The 19,686-nt window shown below is 43.0% G+C and overlaps 1 protein-coding gene across 2 annotated transcripts in view; it reads right to left on the bottom strand.

Moving 5' to 3' along the window:
- Positions 1-19,686, bottom strand: part of AKAP12 (A-kinase anchoring protein 12) — a 123,126-nt gene that overhangs the window by 102,306 nt on the left and 1,134 nt on the right. The window lies entirely within an intron of this gene.

Genomic DNA, 19,686 nt, shown 5'->3' with positions numbered 1-19,686 from the left:
GGCTCAATTATTGTTACTTCTTGAGCCAACTTCTGAGCCAAAGGGCATTGCAGAGGGATCACAAAGTTATTTTAGTGGTGTCATGGTATTACCACCATAACTTCTGTGCTGCCTTCAGAGCAGGGCACCCAGTGTACGTCTACACTGCATACTTATTTCAAAATAAGGTATTCTGGAAGAAAATATTACAAAATAGCTTATTTCAAAATAGCACGTCTACACTACAGGGAAGCCTCAAAATTAGTCTGAGGCAGGCTCCCCTAATGTGGATGTGCTACCACGATTTAGAGCCCCAGGAAGCAATAGGGAATAACTACTTTGAATGGCCCTGGAGAGGAACTATTTCAAAATAGCAGCAGTGGAGTGTCCACACTACAGCTACTTCAAAATTGCAATTTCAGAACAGGTGTTATTCCTCATGGAATGATGATTACAGAAGTTGGAATAAGCCGTCCGTTATTTCAAATTTACTTTAAAATAATGGAATTGTGTAGATGCTCACATTGTTATTTTGTAATAACGGCCATTATTCCAATAACGCTGCTGTGTAGACGCACCCTCAGAGAGCAGAGAGTGTTTGGCCAAGGATTCGACTCTAAAGGCAGTACACCACTAGCAGCAGTGCAAAAGACAGACTATGCCATTCTTACCTCTGCACTGCTGCCATCAGAGCTGGGCAGCCAGAAAACGGTGATGGCTGACTGAAACCCTAGCTGTGCAGGAGGCAGCGCAGAAGGGTGGCAATAGCATACCATGCCATATTTATGTCTACACTGCTGCTGGTAGTGTCTCTGCCTTCAGGATTGGGCTCCTGGTCAGCAACTGCTGCTCTGCAGCTGCTCAGCTCTGATGACAGCATTGCCACCAGCAGCAATGCAGAAGAGTCACAGCACTGCAAGCTCCCCCCTCCAGTAACCTTGCAACCCCTGCCGCCACCATTCCTTTTTGGGTCAAGATCTCTAAAATTACGCCACCATCAAATTTCAGATTTTAAAAGCTAAAATTGTAAAAATTTACAATTTTTAAAATTCCATGCCTGAAATTGGCTAAAATGGTCTGTGAATTTGGCAAGAGTCTATCCATTATATTTGACCAATTTACATACAGACAATTCAAATAATCTATTATTACTCCTATACCTGACTATATAGTCTAATTTCCAATGTGTATCACATTCAGAAGTATTGAGAGCAACATTTTATGTCATCTTTTTGCCACTGTGGTTATAGTCAAACTGAACATTTGTGTTTAGTCTGGCTGACTGGCAAAAACCAAGAGAACAACCCCTGTAGTTTTACAGGTTGAGGCTTCGTCAGGGGTTGTACGAAACTAAAATAGATTTGAAGAAAAAAAGCAGTTCCATTGTAGTTAAACTCACTGTTCCCAATAAAGCTGCTTAAACCATACACCACTAACAAGATGGGAAGCTGAATCTCTAGGTGGTTTGATCATTCTGTAATACCGCTCAAAAATCTGAAGCCTCCAAGACATGATTCTTAAAAATTGAAAGAATTTACATACATTTTAAAAATCCTACAAATGTTTCTGCAAAAGAAAAGCCATTTTCTGGCATTCAAGGCATTTACAGCATTCACTTTATACCACCAGTTAAATATGCACACATCAGGTTAATTTAGGCTTACGACATGTTTTCTAAAAATCAGGTTTTATAAAGTTTAACTGAGTTTACTTTAAAAGAAAATGGGATAAGTATTCCACCTTTCCCCCTCCTAAAAGTAACACACACTTTTATTGCCAGATTTTGTTGTACTTTAGTACAGCATCTACTGAATGTTGATTTAAAACCCTACCTCAATGAGTTTGATTACCTGGAAAGATAGTGATTCTTTAATTAAATAGTGCTCTTAGAAATCATTAGATGTTGTCCGTGCGTTTCTGATTTCCTGACTTCCTCCAAGCCTCGCTTGATCCCCCAGAATAGATAAGAACCACTCTGGTTAACTTCCACCAACAAGACATCACTAACTGAGAGCATTAAAAGTGAAATATTTTCGGGGTAGAGCTTTGCTACCCTGTTACAAATATTACATAAATTGTAGAATGCTTCTGTTGAGCATATTCTTACAACTCCTGAACGGATCAGACAAAAATAATAAATATGTTGAAATTAAAATATTTAAGTTCAATACAGTAATTTTGAAATGGGACCTAATCATTGCTTTTTTTTTTTCTGGGTAATACCCACTTGTATAGGAATTTCAATGAGGATGACAAACTGATCTGGCATATGCAACATACTCAAGTTCTTTTCAATCCTGTAATTTTCTCCAAACACATAATGTGTTTTTTTCCAGTTGAGTACTATTTTATAGAACAGTCTATATTTCTTTTTTATTGAATACTAGTAACTTTATTTTTTAAAAGACATTAAAACAAATTAATCATTTCTGTACTGGCTAAGAGTACTCAATCATCTTATTTTGTAAATAATCAAAGGAAGAGAATAACCATTCCTCCATTATTTTATCATTTTTCTAAAGCATAATAAAACCAGAGTAACCTCTTCCACATTTCCCTATGTCATGGTCAAAATCCCTTGAGGTTGAGAACATTTATTCAATCCCCAATTAGATTTATAATTTAATCTCATAGATTAGGGATAATAGCAGGTTTCAAGGATCACAGGAACTTTTTGAGGAACTTGTATTCGTTAAAGCAAAGCTTTATTAAACCATGACCTACATCCAAGAGCACTTAAGCATTCTTTGCATTCCTCCCCATCATGGAAAGACTGTTTATCAGGCACAGCTACACAAATGGCTGGGAATCTCTAGCAACCCTTTCAACACAGATCCAGGAAAATTTTCCTGGTCTTTTGTCAAATGACAATGACTCTCCACATAAAACAGAAGACTCTTCGATTCTTATTCAAGAAGTGCACATGCATAAAAGTTTACAATAAGCACCCATCTTCATTTCAAACACAGCTTACAAGTAACTATAATGTGTTCGTTTACTAAGATACCACATGGTCCCATACCCTGGCCCCCACAGGAGTGTAGATGTAAATTTGAGTGCCACCCTCTCAAAGAAAAATCCCTATCCAAGAAAAATATAGTTTTAACAAGGAAGGTAATGAAAATGAAAGGTAGAAAAAAAAAAGATTCAGTCTCAGTATATGGGCTTGGTAAAGATAGAAGCCTCTTAAAATAGTCTCTGGGTTCTTGTACTAGGCAAAGGAAAGTCCTCTGTCAAACACATTCAGTGGGAGAACTCTTGTTTAAACTGCCTTGTTTTCACACATCTCTATAAAAATGCATATTAATAATCACAGCTTCAGCAAAAATATTAGGTCCTCACCATCTGTCCAGAAAGAAGAAACTTTACTTTAGTAATAATTGCTCTGGTATATGACACAGTGAAAAGCCTGGGAATCAAACCTAGGACTTTCTGGAACTTAGAACATGAGCCTCTTCCACGTGAGCTAAAAGGTAGCTGGTTCTCAGATAAGGCTGTACAGAAAACTCATTATTGTCTCTGTATGTGATCTCAGTGCCACTAGATGGGACAGTACACCCCACCCCAAAGATGTTTTGGGTTATACAGGCTCAAAAGACACAGTGGGGGAAAATACAGCAATGACACAGTACCACAGCCCTGCCCACAATCCCAGGTTAGCCAACACAGCCAAGAGGAACTGAACTGGACTTGTTCCTTCCTGCACATAAGCAGAATGACAGCAATGCAAAGTCAATGAAGGAACTTGGAATTTTGAAGGGAGTACATCTTCCTTTCATGATTATGCAGAGGGTAAAGCAATTTTTGAGGGTTTTAGAAAGTGATCTCCACACTGACTAAGACCATTCAGAGCAAAGGCTGCTTAGTTTATATTTGAGGGTCCCTGAAAGAGCTTCTGCCCCAGAAATTCCTCTATTTTCTTCTGCAAATCTTTCCTTAAAGATGGCTACAGATGCCCAAATAGGACGGGGTCTGTACATGTTACTTTTTTCATTTTTAATAGGACTGGCAAATTATTTAGTATGTATAAGTAAATATTCTTTTTGTGCTTTTCTGTATTGGCTGTCGCTTTCTCTTTCTTCCATTCTTTTTTGGTACGGTGGATGACAAAGTCAACTACTACAGTATACCCAGAAAACAAGGGCTCAGAATGGGTATGTCTACATTGCATTCCTCTTCCGAGAGAAGAATGGAAATGCAGCCAAACGAAATTGCAAATGAAGTGGGGATTTGAATTTCCCATACTTCATTTGCATAATCGCGTCTGGCCACTATTTCAAACTACCCTATTTCAAACTAAAAAACGCTGTGTAGATGTGGTTATTTTGAAAGAAACTCCTTCTTTAGAAATAACCGTTAAACCTCATTTTTTTAGGAGTAAAGGTTATTTTGAAAGAAAGGGTTTCTGCATCTACACAGCGTTTATTTCAAAATAGCAGCCAGACTCGATTATGCAAATGAAGCACATGAAATTCAATTCCCCGCTTCATTTGCAATTTCGCTCAGCTGCATTTGCATTCCTCTCAGAAGAGGAATGTAGTGTAGACATACCCAATGAGAAAGCAATATTGTGCTATTAAAAAACACAGCCTTAAGGGGTGACTGATGGAGATAAAAGCCTCCTTATGTATCAAGTGGGTAAGAGAATCTGATGAGGGTACATTACGAATATGTGCAGATGGATAGAGTCCTGCACGATACAAAATTTTATTCACATATGCATCCGTAAATCTGAGCCATGGATAGCTGCATCCATATCCACAGATATAAAGTGGCTCTTCATGGATTTGCGGGACTCTACAGATGGAAAGCGAAGCATAATGTAATGATGTTAGAGGAACAGGAGTTTGTTGATAGTTGTTTATTTACATACTGCCACTTGTTTTATGTATTCACAATACTAAATCTATTTGTGTAGTATACTGTAGAGTGGGGGGTCAGCGACCCCCAGCATGCTTGCTACAAGCAGCACATGAGCTGATTTTTACTGGAACTCAGCCCCGCTCTTGCCCCCTGTGCAGCAGGGAGCCTATTCTGTGGCCCCAGGCTCAGCCTCACAGCTGCAGGCTAGAGCACCAGCTCTGGCTTCCTGCTGGGGGAGGGTGGTGCAAGAGGCACACGCATGTGTCCCTGTGGATGCTTCCTGCTTCAGGCTGGACCTGCTCTGAAGAGCTGGGGCTGGACGGCCGGCACACATGGCATACCAGGGCCCGGGCTGCACCACGCTGCTCCCCAGTCTGTAGTCAGTACTGGTCTCAGCCTGTCCCTCAGCTGCAGCACTAGCAAAATGTCTCAGGCGTAATTACATAATTAACTATGAGTTTCCATTAGCAACTCATAGTCCACAGAAAGGTTTGCATTGACCCAGGTAGTCCACGGAGTGCGTGGTGGAAAGAGCCTCATGGCCAAGGGCAGGATGGGTTAAATCTTGGCACACCACTTCGGAAAGATTGCTGACCCATGCTGTAGAGCCAACAATGTGTTCAGTGGGCGTCAGTGATAGGGATGTTAATGGATATTCAGTTAACCAGCTAACTGATAAGCATTTTAGGGCTTCACTCTCTCCCTCGCATTGTATCGGGAACCTAAGTGCCTAACTCAGGCTTTTATGGATCTCATTGTTTCAGTGGTTTTCTAGAAGATTGAAAGTTATGTGTTGTATTGCTCGGGAAAGAACCCAAGAAGAAATGTCCATGGTGAAGGAAATAAATGCTCAAATTTCTGACGTAAATATACATCCATTCATAAGCCATAACTCCACAGGCAGTCCCCGACTTACGCGGATCCGACTTATGTCGGATCCGCAGTTACGAACGGGGCTGCCCCAGAGTACACGGACTGCGGGACCTCGCGGTCCTGCCGCCCGTGTACTCTGGGGCTTTCTCTGCGTCTCCCTGGTCTGCAGACCAGGAAGACGCAGAGCAAAGCCGTGGAGGGGCTCGGGCAGCGGGACAGCCCCGCTGCCCGAGCCCCTCCCCCCGCCCGCGCGGCTTTGCAAAGCCTCGGGGAAGCCGGCAGCGGAGCAGTCCAGGCACGCCTGGGCTGCCTTGCTGCCCGAGCCCCCCCCCCCCCCCCCCGCGGCTTTGCAAAGCCTCGGGGAAGCCGGGGGGCAGGGGGGGGGCTGCCCCCCCCCCCCCCCCCCTTTGCAAAGCCGCGGGGGGGGGGGGGGCTTGGGCAGCGAGGCAGCCCAGGCGCGCCTGGACTTCTCCGCTGCCGGCTTCCCCGAGGCTTTGCAAAGCGGCAGGGGGGCTCGGGCAGCGAGGCACCCCAGGCACGCCTGGGCTGCTCCGCTGCTGGCTTCCCCGAGGCTTTGCAAAGCCGCGGGGGAAGCCGGCAGCGGGACAGCCCAGACGCCCAGGGAGACCAGGGAGACGGGGAGCAAAGCCGCGGAGGACCCAGGCGGCGGGACCGCGGTGCGTCTTGGTCCGCCACCCGTGTCTTCCTGGTCTGCTGCGGTGGGGGGGGCGCAGCTAGTATGCCCCTCCCCCCCCCCCAGCAGACTAGGCTTTTCTCCGGACGCCTGTGGCAGAGCAGCTGGGGTGCTGCCGGTTGGTCCCGCAGCGCCGCTCTGGGCGCTACTGGTCCAACCCAGCAGCACCCCAGCTGCTCTGGTCCTGATTCAGCCTCTGCTGGTCAGTTTCAGCAGCGGCTGAATCAGTATGCCTGGGGCAGAGCAGATGGGGTGCTGCTGGGTTGGTCCAGTAGTGCCGAGGAGCGCTGCTGAAACTGACCAGCGCTGACTACAGAGTTGCTCTGCCCCAGGCTTCCTGGAATCAGCTGCTGATCAGTTTCAGCAGCAGCTGACTTGGGGACGCTTGGAGTTCTTAAGCTGATTCTGTATGTAAGTCAGAACTGGCGGTCAGTTTCAGCAGCAGCTAAATCTGGACACCAGTTCCGACTTACATACAGATTCAACTTAAGAACAAACCTACAGTCCCTGTATTGTACGTAACCCGGGGACTGCCTGTATTAATGATATCACAATAATTTAAAAGTCAAAGAGAATTATTACTTCAAAATTTGTTCTTCTTGATTTTACAGTGATTAAGGGCTTTGTATAGCAAAACAATTTCACCTCAATTACACCGTTACACGGGGGCTATGTTTACACTGCAGGCTTCTTGCACAAGAACTGTTTTGCACAAGACTTCTTGTGCAAAAGTTCTCGCGCAAGTGTGCATCTACACTGCCGTGTGCTTTTGCGCAAGAGCATCCATGGCAGTGTGGATGCTCTCTTGTGCAAGAAAGCTTTGATGGCCATTTTAGCCATAGGGATTTCTTGCGCAAGACATCCATGTTGCCTGTCCACACTGCCTTCTTGCGCAAGGGCTCTTGTGCAAAAAGGCTTATTCCTTGTGGGGAGAGGAATAACTCTTCCACAGGAAGCCTTCTTTTCTGTCACTGTACTGTAAATTTACTTGCACAAGAACGCGTGTGCAATGTAGATGCTCTGCAAGTGTTTGCGCAAGAACAGCTGTTCTTGTGCAAGAAGCCTGCAGTGTAGACGTAGCCACAGAGTAATAGTAAATGAATACATTTAAAAAAAGGAAACAGACTTTTTCCTAAAGCTGTTGTATTGTGAAAATTCCTCTTTTAAAATAATGTAATCTCTTAATGAATGGGGCATTTTGTGTATCTGCTGCAGGGTAACAGACCCTTTTAGCCTTTATGATCTCAGATGGCATAATTCAGTGTAGGTCCATTGACTCAAATTAAACCATAATGATTTACACCTGTTGAGAATCTGGTCTCTTAGGACTTGGCCTTATGGAAAAGTGCACCTGTTTAAATCAATTTTGAAAAAACTAATCTAACAGACACATTTGAACTAAATTGATAAAAACAAATTAAACCATTTAAGTATATCTAGATTAACTAGATCAGTTTTTAAATCTATTTATAGCTAAATTAGACGATTTGCCTGGTTGTTGCTCGGGTCCTCAACTCAATTTTTGTTTCTTGGAAAATAAAATTAAATTGTACAAGCTTCATTTAAATCATTGCCCTGGGTGGTGTTTGGAGTTCAGTATTAAGGCAGTCCCAGGGAGAAAGGACTACTCCAGAAGTCCTTGGGGGCAGATGAAAAGCGCATCTCCATGCTTACTGCAGCTCCGGAGAGGTGCACATGTTCCTCAGCTGTGGCAGGTTCTGGTTCATCTGCCCCTTGTGCTATCCAGCCAGACTGAGGAATGCAGCACACTCTGCACTTTCCCCTCACTTCTTGGTGAAGAGGAACAGCCAGCAATGTTCCCCTATGAATTGGGAGGGGTAGCTTCAGCCCCTTATTGCCCTCCCTAAAGGCTCAGGCCTGGGGCAGTCCTGGATGGGGGCAAAAGGGACACCCCCAGCCAACCTCTTTCACCTTCCAGTAAGAGGAGTTCTTGAACAGACACAGACACCCGGACAGACTCACGAACTCTCTTGAATATATGGTAGATTTGCACGCTTGTCTCCAGCTTTTTCAGTAACTTTCTGTTCATACTTTTTCAGAAACGAAGGGTATATACTACTCCAGGAAGTTCACTTAAGCTTTTCCCCCTTTTTCCTTTTGAAAGAATCAAAGTACACTGTTCAATGAAATCTACTATGTATTTGAGAAGGGTTATCTGTTCAAGACCTCTTCCTAAATAGTAAGAGATAAGTCCACCAAAATCTGTATACAGCTTCTTTTGATCATGAATTTAAAGCAACATATATGATTGTGCCAGGAAAAAGGGATGTATCTGGAATGGGATTACTGCTCATAAAACCAAATAGACAATCACCAAACCAAGTACAATCCTCAAAATTGACATATCTAAGTGAATGTTGAAAGAGGGCTCACAGCAGGCAGTGACTCAAGGAGCACGTGCAGAGTGCCACCTCTGCCTCCCTGCCCCAACACAGAGCTGCCATAGCACCTCCCTTCCAGGCCAGCGAGAGATTGTGCCTCCTCCTCCCCCACCCTCACATCACACTGGGGCAGCTCTGTGTTTGGACTAGAAGTGCCTCCCCTTCATCCCTCACCCTGTCTGCTCCATGCTGACACCCCAGGAGGCGGTGGGTGCCACTTCCCAGCCATGGCACCCAACCTGCAGCTGCCCCAGAACTGCCACTGCTGGGGGATAGGTGATGCTTCCAGGGCCTCCACCCAGCCTAATCTGGATCTGCAATAGCTGTGAGACATGCATCCCTACCCACTGTGCTTGATGGAGTTGCAGTGGCCATGAGGAGGTGCTTCTCACTTAGCCCCAAACTGCTGCAGTTGGGGAGGGCTGGGGTAGTCCTCTCTCCCCAGATCAGCTGGCATACTGAACTCCTCATCTCCAGCCCAACCCCAAAGCAATGATTTCAATGAAGCATGTACATTTTCATTTTATTTTGCAAAAAAACAAAAATTAATTGAATTAAGGATCTGAGCAAAACTGAATAAACCTTCGAGCAATGCATACTCTGTAGATAGAAAATATACACAGATGATATATTTATTTTCATATAATGTATTTTTCATTTACAATTTCCAAAAAGTTCCATTACTACTCAACAGGCTGAAAAATAGTTTACATAACTCTAATCTTACTCTTTTTTGGCTTCTCCCACTTGAGTGTGTCACATAAATCAATAGTTTTAAAAGTCTATCCCATAAAGAAACCCAATTCTCAAAAAATTCTGTAGATGTTCCCTAGCTAAGAAAATGAAGAAAAATGAAAAAAAAAATTTTTTTTACAAACATTATTTAGTTACTTTGCAGAGAAATGATTGCACTCACATGCAAAATATAAAGAGAGTATAGCTTCAATTTCAAGAGCAACACAGAAGCACTTTTAAGCCCAAAGAACTGTGGCAATCCCCATTTTTATGCTACTTATTACCAAGATTAATTGAGATTACTACATTAAATTTTAAACAAGACCTATATTTTCACATGCATTCTCTTTTTGACATATAAATCATCAGTAAACACAGTGCAAATATAGATGCCAATATATGTAATAGATTTAACACAAACTCCACTAAAACCTTCTTATATTATACTGATCTGTGTAATAGGATTCCTAATAACCAAAGATAATCCTATTGGCTTTACTTCATTAGTGTTTATAAAAACAGTTTGGATGCATGTTACAGTCTGGTCGGCTGATGAAGGTCCTGAAAACAATATAACTCTTCTAGCCAATGTATATTTGGACTATACAGGCACCATCGACAAAATCACTATGCCATGTTCATACAATTGAGAATTTTTAATTAAGCACTTATTTAACAATAGTAAGTTTTAAATGGTAAATTCTAATTTTAATTCTGTAGTGGTATTAGAATACTATAATGTGTATGAGTTGTTGTATTTAAAATCTCTCAGAGCATCTCCTCTCCTACATCTAAGAGATAATTGGATTACACAATGCACTCTGCAGGGGACTATATTTAAAAAACACTTGTAAAAAGTGAAGTGTCTCCTTTTGTTAAGAGGATTGACCATACAGAGCACATTAAACAAGTATTCTAACAAACATTGCTCTGTACTGCTGCAACAACTGAGATTTGGTTTACACTTAAGAATGAGTTAGGTCAACTCAGCTACATTGGTCAAGGGGTTGAAAAAAAAAAAAAAACACACAGCCCTGACTGACACAGCGAGGCAGACTTAACCACCAGCATAGATGTAGTATGCCAATAGAAGACTGCTTCACTGTTTGCACTACTGGTCCCAGGACGTGAGAAAGATATGGTAGGAGTGGCAATATATTTTAGTGGACTAACTTTTCTTGGTGAAAGAGATAAGCTTTCATCAACAGAAGTTGGTCCAATAAAAGATATTACCTCACCTCTCGCCCCTGCCTTGTTTCTCCAACAGCTAACTTCATTTGTGGATGTGATGTTCAGGGTTCCGTCTAAGGAACCTTTGGCTCCTGCCCATCTCCTCAGAAGAGCAGTGCAGTGGCTGCTCTGGGGCAGGGTGATATGGCGGGCAGGTGCTCTGTCCCAGGAGCAGCAGAGCAGCCACCATACAGTCCTGGCACTAGCTTCAGCCCTTCCCCAGGGCTGGAGCTACAGGCTGTGTGGCAGGTGGTGGCTTCTCCAACAGCCCCAGCTGGAGCCAGAACTGGAGCCAAGTCGTGGGTGGCAGATCCTCCAGTAGCCCCGGCTGGGGCCAGAGCCAGAGGCCATGTGTACAGCCACGTGGCTGGCAGCAGTTGCTCTGATGGTGAGCCAGGGGCCATGTGGCCTTGCCTAGGCCCAGAGCTGTAGGTTGCATGGCAGGTAGCAGCCCTGGCTGGGGTGGAGGCTGATCCTGCCAGGCTGGATTGTCACTGCCTGTGTTGTGCCAGGCCCCACAGAACTGGAGCAGCCCTACTGTTGGCAGTAAGTATCACACAATAAGGGTGATGGTAACCATTCACATCCCTATTTTGAATAGGAGTTTAATAGTTGGGCTTTATTGTTTTAGATTGATTTTGTGGGTGCGCTATGTTGTTTTTAAACCACCCAGCTATGGCCTTTTTTGAGCTTTTAAAACATTTTAAATAAGAAGTATTATCTTTTGTATTTCATAGGAATACCTATAATTATTTTAAAATGTTTATTTTAATGATAATTTGTATTGTCTTAGTTGCTTTATTATTGACAAAGGGTTTTTGGATGTTTATTTTGGGGTTCTCTTTTTATTTTCACTTATTTTATGATTAATATTAACCACTTAAGAAAAAAAAACTTTGTGAAAGCATCAGGACACTTGAAGAGTTAACTGACAAAGTTAAGGCAGTCATTAGATGCTCGCTGCCAGATAAAGAGTAGCTGTCAGTTTTGTAACCTTGAATAAAATATCTGAATTGATTTTTAGTGGAATTTTTAAAATGCTGATTTATTTTATCTATTTTTTAAGTATTTTTTGAGAATTTGAGGTCCCTTGCTTTGTTTATTAGAAGACTTCATATTTTAAACTTTCTTGACTTACCTTTTGCTAGCTGAAATGTTGAATTTTTTTTAAAGATTTGAGACTTTCAAAGAGTTTTGGTGGAATGTATGTAAATTGCAAATTATGAATAAACTAGCCATTAGCCCGTCATAAAACGAGATTTTCGGGTCTTTCCTCCACGTCGGTCTACTCTCCTGAGCCTCCGATCTCTTGCTGTCTCTCTCTTTCTCTCTCTCTCTCCTCCGCCTCTCTCTCTGTCTCTCTTTCTCTTCTCCTCACCCTTCTGCCTCTCACTCGGGGGACCGCGGAGCCCAAAAGGCTTGCTGCATGGGGAGCACGGAGCCCAAATGGTCGCTTGTGCCACTTGCTTCCACGCAGTAGCCCGGCTGAGTGGCACAAAAGTCAGCCAAGCGCCACAGCAGGAGGCAAAGGGGGACAGGGAGGTAATGTTCACAGCCAGGGGGCGGGGCCTGGAGCCGCTGTCAAGCCGCACATCACCGCCCCATCCTCCTTCCCCTCCCGCCGTGGCGCTAGGCTGAGTTCTGCGCCACTCAGCCAGGCTACCACGGGAAAGCAAACAGCCATTTGGACCCCACACTTCCCATGCAGCACAGGCCACCCAAAAGGAACAGCCAGCATTTTAGCAACAGGGCCGCCCAGGGGGAACAACCAGCATTTCAGTGTTACAGACTCACAGACATTGGGCTACTATATATACGATGACTCGTTTAAGTGGATTACATTTCTAAACTGCTATTCATTTCTATATTTAAGCTTTGATCAAGGTTGGGTTTTTTTCCAGCTGAGATCTCTTTTGACCTGGGCTTGGATAACTTCTGTATTTTAGCAATTTTTAGTTCCATCTTTTCCTTCCATGTTTCAGCTATCTGATCTTAACTAATTTTTTTATAATTTAACAATTTAAATGGGATTATTCTTGTATCTGCTGCAACCATTCTAATTCATTATTTACAAACTCATTTGTTAGGAAGCACCCATTTCCTTCAGAAAGACTGTAAGGCCTTCCATGTTGTGTGTGGTGACACATAGTGCAGGGGTGGTCAATAAGCAGATTGCGGGACAAATAACATACATTGGCACTTAAGAATCAGCCACAATAATAAAGATGTTTAGGTGAAAGCTCTGATTTAGCAGATCTTTTTAATCTTTGTGACTGAGAAAGGTCTGGGTACAACTGTGGCACATATCCCAACAAGCGCACATAACCTCAATATTGATGCAGAAAACAAAACTCACTCTGCTCATGGTTGGAAAATTGTAGAGGGAAAACTGGTGGTTTCCTACACCAAACAGGAAGACTTCTGTTAGTACAGGCTGCATCTATACTACACAATTATGCTGGCATAGCTACACCAGTATAATTTCCATAGTGTAGATGTCCCATGAAATCAGCAAAGGTGTTCTTGCCAGTAGCCCTTAGACATGAGTATCTGAAGTCTGAGCTTTCACGGCAGAAAGTGCTTGACTTTGGAATTCACTTCCCAACTTGGTTGAACAGAGCTTTGTTAAATGTGAGGTACTAAAGTTCACTTTGACCTTGTGTACACTAGGGGCACTTCAATACTTCAACAAATAGGTGTGTTCCTCACATGCCAACTGAACTTTCAACTCAGATGGACAGCTTAAATTCAACCTCAGGTTCCTCTATAGACTTTTACTTGCACTGCTAACATGAGTTAAAAGCTAAGTTAACATGTCTTCCCCACAATTTTAATCCAAGATGGCTAATGTAAGTAAAGATACACCTTTTCCATTTTATTTTTAGTATAGACTTGTTCGAGGAAATATTGGGTTGGGTGAGGGAGGATAATGCAATCACCAGATTGTCAGTACCAGTGTGAGTGTCAGGGTAAAATTCTGAATCTTTTGAAGTCAATAGCAAAACTAATCCACAAGGTTAATGTCTGTTTATTTGCAGGGCTTGACAAACTGCAGGGAGAGCTACTCACCAGCCCCGCACTACGCATGTGCCAGACTGGCACTGTGCATGCACGCAGCGCCGGTGAATGGGGCACACGGAGCAACCAGCTGAAATCTACTCACCATGGGCAAGTAGAATCAGCAGTTTGTCGAGCCCTATTTATTTGTGATGTACTGATATAAAAAATGCATAAATAATGGGCACGGGTTCTATAAGTGAAATTACAAAATAGAACAGTGGATTAATACAGTAAACTTCTGATAATATGGCACCTTTAGGACCCAGGGGATGCCGGATTATCAGATATGCCAGACTATCGGAAGGGGGGGGGGGGCTGTGAGAGGTCTGGGATGGGGTGGGGAGGATGCCACCCCAGACCCCTCATAGCCCCCCCCCTCTGATAGTCCGGCTCTGCCCCAGGCGTCCCCGATTCAGCCACTGCTGGTCAGTTTCAGCAGCGGCTGAATCGGAGACACCTGGGGCAGGGCAGCTGGGGTGCTGCCGTGTTGGTCCCGTAGCGCCGCCCCTTGACGCTACGAGACCAACCCGGCAGCACCCCAGCTGCTCTTGGGGACGCCTGGGACAGAGCAGCTGGGGTGCTGCCGGCTTGGTCCCGCAGCCCCGAGGGGCAGTGTTACAGGACCAACTGGGCAGCATCCCAGCTGCTCTGCCCCCGGCTTCCCCGATTCAGCTGCTGGTCAGTTTCTCAGCTGGGCGCAGAGCAGTTCCAATTGTCTGGCTGCCCGGAGCACTTCCGGGTTCCCGATGGTGCCGGACCATCAGGAGTGCTGGAGCATTGGATGCTGGATCAATGGAGTTTTACTGTAGTTGGATTTCAAAAGAGAACTCATTGTTGATAATCCCATTATGCCATTTGGACAGTAGTAGTAGGATTCAAAGAATAAACAGCAAGAACTCTACTACTGCCAAAAAACTAAGCTGAGCAACACCACTGGCCGTAGATTCTTTTTAAAAACCTGCTACCACCAAGCAGGTGGGAGGAGAGAAAAGGAGGCAGGAGGGAGGAAACCTTTGGAAATTTTAAAAACTCTTTCCTCATACACGTAGTGTAGTGTATCAGAGGGGTAGCTATGTTAGTCTGAATCTGCAAGAACAATGATAAGTCCTGTAGCACCTTGTAGACTAACAGATTTATTGGAGCATAAGCTTTCATGGACAAAGACCCACTTCATCAGATGCATGTAGTGGAAATTCCAGAGGCAGCTATAAATATACTGGCATAAGAAAAGAGTTCCAATCAAGAGTAAGGCTAGGGATAACAAGGTCAATTCAGTCAGGGAGGTTAAGGCCCACTTCTAGCAGCTGATGTGGAGGTGTGAACACCAAGAGAAGAGAAACTGCTTTTGTAGTTAGCTAGCCATTCACAGTCTTTGTTTAATCCTAAAATGATAGTATCAAATTTACAGATAAATTGTAGCGCTGCAGTTTCTCTTTGAAGTCTGTCCTTGAAATTTTTTTGTTGCAGGATGGCTACTTTTCAATCTGCTACTGTGTGTCCAGGGAGATTGAAGTGTTCTCCTACAGATTTTTGTGTATTGCCATTCCTGATTTGTGTCCGTTAATTCTTTTACATGGGGACTGTCCAGTTTGGCCGATGTGCCAGCAATGCTCCTCTGCCATATACATGATTGCATATATTACATTGGTAGATGTGCAGGTTAATGAGCCCGTAATGGTGTGGCTGATGTGGTTAGGTCCTGTGATGGTGTCGTTGGTGAAGATATGTGGGCAGAGTTGGCACCGAGGTTTATTGCAGGGATTGGTTCCAGAGTGGAAGTTACTGTGGAGTGGCGTATAGTTGCTGGTGAGAATTTGCTTCAGGTTGGCAGGTTGTTTGTGGGCGACAACCGGCCTACCTCCCAAGGTCTGTGAGAGTGGGGAATCATTGTCCAGGATGGGTTGTAGATCACTGATGATGCACTGGAGAGGTTTTAACTGGGGACTGTAGGTGATGGCCAGTGGTGTTCTGTTATTTTCTTTGTTGGGCCTGTCTTGTAGCAGGAGGCTTCTGGGTTCACGTCTGGCTCTGTTTCCTCACTTCCTCGGGTGGATATTGTATCCTCAGGTGGATACTGTAGTTTCAAGAATGCATGGTGTAGATCTTGTAGGTGTTTGTCTCTGTCTGAAGGGTTGGAGCAAATGCAGTTATACCTTAGTGCTTGGCTGCAAACGATGGATTGTGTGGTACATCCGGGATGGAAGCTGGAGGCATGTAGGTAGGCATAGTGATCTGTAGGTTTTTGGTATAGGGTGGTGTTTAGGTGACCATCACTTAATTTGCACTGTAGTGTCCAGAAAGTGGATCTCTTGTGTAGACTGGTCCAGGCTGAGGTTGATGGTGGGGTAGAAATTGTTGAAATTTCAGTGAAATTCTTCCAGAGCCTCCTTCCTGTGGGTCCATATGATGAAGATGTCATCACTATAGCATAAGTAGCGAAGGGGTGCTAGTGGACAAGAGCTGAGGAAGTGTTGTTCCAGGTCGGCCATAAAAATGTTCACATATTGTGGGGCCATGCGGGTGCCCATCGTGGTGCCACTGGTTTGAAGGTATAAATTGTCCCCAAATCTGAAATAGTTGTGTGTGAGGATAAAGTAACATAGCTCAGCCACCAGTTGTGCCGTGGCATCATTAGGGATACTGTTCTTGCAGCTTGTATTCCATCTGTGTGTGGGATGTTGGTATAGAGAGCCTCTACATCCATGGCGGCTAGGATGGTGTTTTCTGGAAGATCACCAATGCATTGTAATTTTCTCAGGAAGTCAATGGTGTCTCGGAGATAGCTAGGAGTGCTGGTGGCGTAGAGTCTGAGTAGAGGGTCCACATATCCAGACAGTCCTGCAGTGAGAGTGCCAATGCCCGAGATGATGGGGCGTCCAGGATTTCCAGGTTTATGGATCTTGGGTAGAAGACAGAATAACTCTGGTCAGGGCTCTAGGGGTGTGTTTGTGTAGATTTGTTCCTGTGCTTGTGTAGGGAGTGTCCTGAGCAGATGGTACAGTTTCTTAGTGTATTCCACAGTGAGATCTGAGGAAAGTAGCCTGTAGAATTGTGGTATTGGAGAGTTGTCTGGCAGCCTCCTTTTGGTAGTCGGACCTATTCATGATGACAACAGCACCTCCTTTGTCAGCCTCTTTGATTATGATGTCAGAGTTGTTTCTGAGGCTGTGGATGGCATTGCATTGTGGAGGGTAGTGTAGTGTATTTGATACATCTATAGGCTAATATGTAGTCATAGTTGAAACATTTTGGATGCTACAGACAATAACAAGTCTTGTTTTTGATTAACTGTGCTGTCAAGCATTTTGCAACTATAACTTTATAGTATCCTGCAGATGTACCCTATCAAATAAACACAGAAACAATGGAACTACTGACTTTGGCAGATTCATATTTTATAGTTACATTTCAAATACTTCAAGATTGCCAGCTTCCCACTAACTGAAAGCATAGATTCCTATATTCATCCACAAATATATGCAAACCTTAGATATAGTAAGGGCACAAAATAAATATATGTTGGTGCAGCTGACGAGTGCATCCACTATCATGTTACTACTTACTCGAACAGACAAGTCATACTGAAGACCTGAGTGGGTATATTTGCATTAATTATTAATTCTTCAATTATAATTCTAACATTTGAAAACAATATAATGGCTTTGTATTCTTACGTTCTGTCTGAAGTGTACTACTGAAGATTATTGTGTTAACAGATTGTGAAAACTGATACCGTGTGATGCCTGCAACAATACACCCAACCCCAAATATGAATGTGGCACTCTCTAGAAGTGAACAAGATATGTTGATCTAGACCAGACCAGACTACATTCTGAGAAACTATGACTTAATGTTCTGGGTCATTTTAAATGTTGGAAGAACTAAAATAAAACCTATGTCAAGATTTTGAAATAATTTTGGGCCATAACCAGGATCTCAGACTTGACTGTCCAAGTGGCTTTGCCCTGTAATTGACCTGCCAAGTCTCTCTCATTCTGGATTAGTTTTCAAAGCAGTGTGCGAAAGGAAGAATTTTGATGTGTGGTTCAATAAAAATACACACAAAAAGATCATTTCTTTAAAAGTGATCACATTAGCAGCTCTTCAGTAAACAAATTAGCTCTCTAGTAGTTTTGAATGTTTAAATAGTAAAACAGGTTGTAATCAAAAGGAAATACAGGCATAAAGGTCTGGTAATGTCTCAATTTGAAAGGATTGAAAGGAATGAGTACGAGAAAAATGCATTGTGCACTTGTATACTACTACATTTCTATAGTATTCTAACATGCAAGTGTACACTATTATACTGTAATAACAGCACAAAATGTTATGGTTGAGATTTTTAGTAGAATGAGGTTACAAAAGGGAACAAAACTAAACCTCATGAAAAAAAATCTTCATCAGACTACGGAAAACAAAGCAATGAAATGCTCTTAATTTAGACTGGGGTGGGTACCCTCCGGCCTGGGAGCTGGATGCGACCCTTGTCTTGCCTGGATCTGGCCCCTGAGGCTCAGGTCACCCCCGCCCCCCAACACTGAGGAGCTTGCACTGGTGATCCAGTCCCCCTCCCGCTACTTCCCCATGGCACTGGAGCACACAAAATCTAGTAAACTGGGCCCCCTTAGGCTCTGGTGTGTCAGGGGAATGTGGGGAGTGTCTTTCTCCTCATTCGGGGGCCACAGTGAGAGGTTTTTTCCACTTCTCACTTGTATGCGGCCCCTATCTGATTTTTCTATGAATCAGTGGCCTCAAAAAAGGTTCCCCACCTCTGATTTAGATGCAAAAATAATATTCTACAGAGATTAAACAATTACTAATACAGCAAAACTGTTTTGAATAACAATAGTAAAATGTATAAAAGATTAGCTTTTTCTAGATGACATGATTAATTCTGTTAATTAGAGAGATTTTTTTCTTCTGGAAAAAAATAAACAGATCTTTAAATAAATATACCCCTCCTCAAAAAGAGTATTTCCTAAATTACCAATGAATCTACCATTTCTTTATTCTGCTTATTGGATTCATATGACTGAATTCGTATTATTATGAATTGTATGTCCCTTCTTAGCAAGTAACATTATGTTGACTGTAAAACATATTTTTTACATAATTTGAAAAGGCACTAGGTTCAACCTCAGGATTTTCTTCTTCTCAGAGTAAAGTAATGCCTTAAATCACCTTTGTCAGATATTTCAGATGTTTTACGATTGCTGCCATTAATATCTATCAAAAAGTTTCACGACAATCGTTATGCCTGCTGAAAAATTTTGTCTTTTGAATACCAAACTACATCTGCTAAACAGTGCAATCTTATCAACATTGATTTTAAAGCTATTATATAGTTTGTTTAATGTGCTCAATTGTATGTCAAAACATGCAAACAAGATCTACTAGAGGCCAAGAACTATGGAAAATTGTAGCTGAAACTTAGAATCACAAGGTCAAGGAAACCAAGTCACAACGAGTTCTCAAGCTTTTACACCCACACATTAGATTAAAAGACTTTTTGATTGCTTAGATATTAACGACCTCAGCTCTGAAAAACCTGAAAAACTGGACAAATTCTGCATAAAAATGTACTGTTTCCCCTCTGTTCTATAGAACAATTTGAAAATGAAGCTAATGTTCTGAAAACATCCTCAATGCACATAATTTCCTTCTAACCCCATCACCCTCCCAACCAAGAACGTTTCAGCAGGAGAAAATGCTTTCTTCTTAATTCATTGTAAACAGCAAACCCTAATACATTTGCTAGTTTTTAAGGTGCCACAGGACTCGTTTTTGCTGAAACAGACGAACAGGGTTACCCCTCTGAAACTTGCCATATTAAAATAATGAATTGCAATT

This window comes from Pelodiscus sinensis, chromosome 3, assembly GCF_052426305.1.
Source record: "Pelodiscus sinensis isolate ZL-2025 chromosome 3, ASM5242630v1, whole genome shotgun sequence".
Lineage (NCBI taxonomy): Eukaryota > Metazoa > Chordata > Testudines > Trionychidae > Pelodiscus > Pelodiscus sinensis.
Note: the sequence above shows the minus strand (reverse complement) of the source record. Positions and strands in the feature narration are given on the sequence as shown.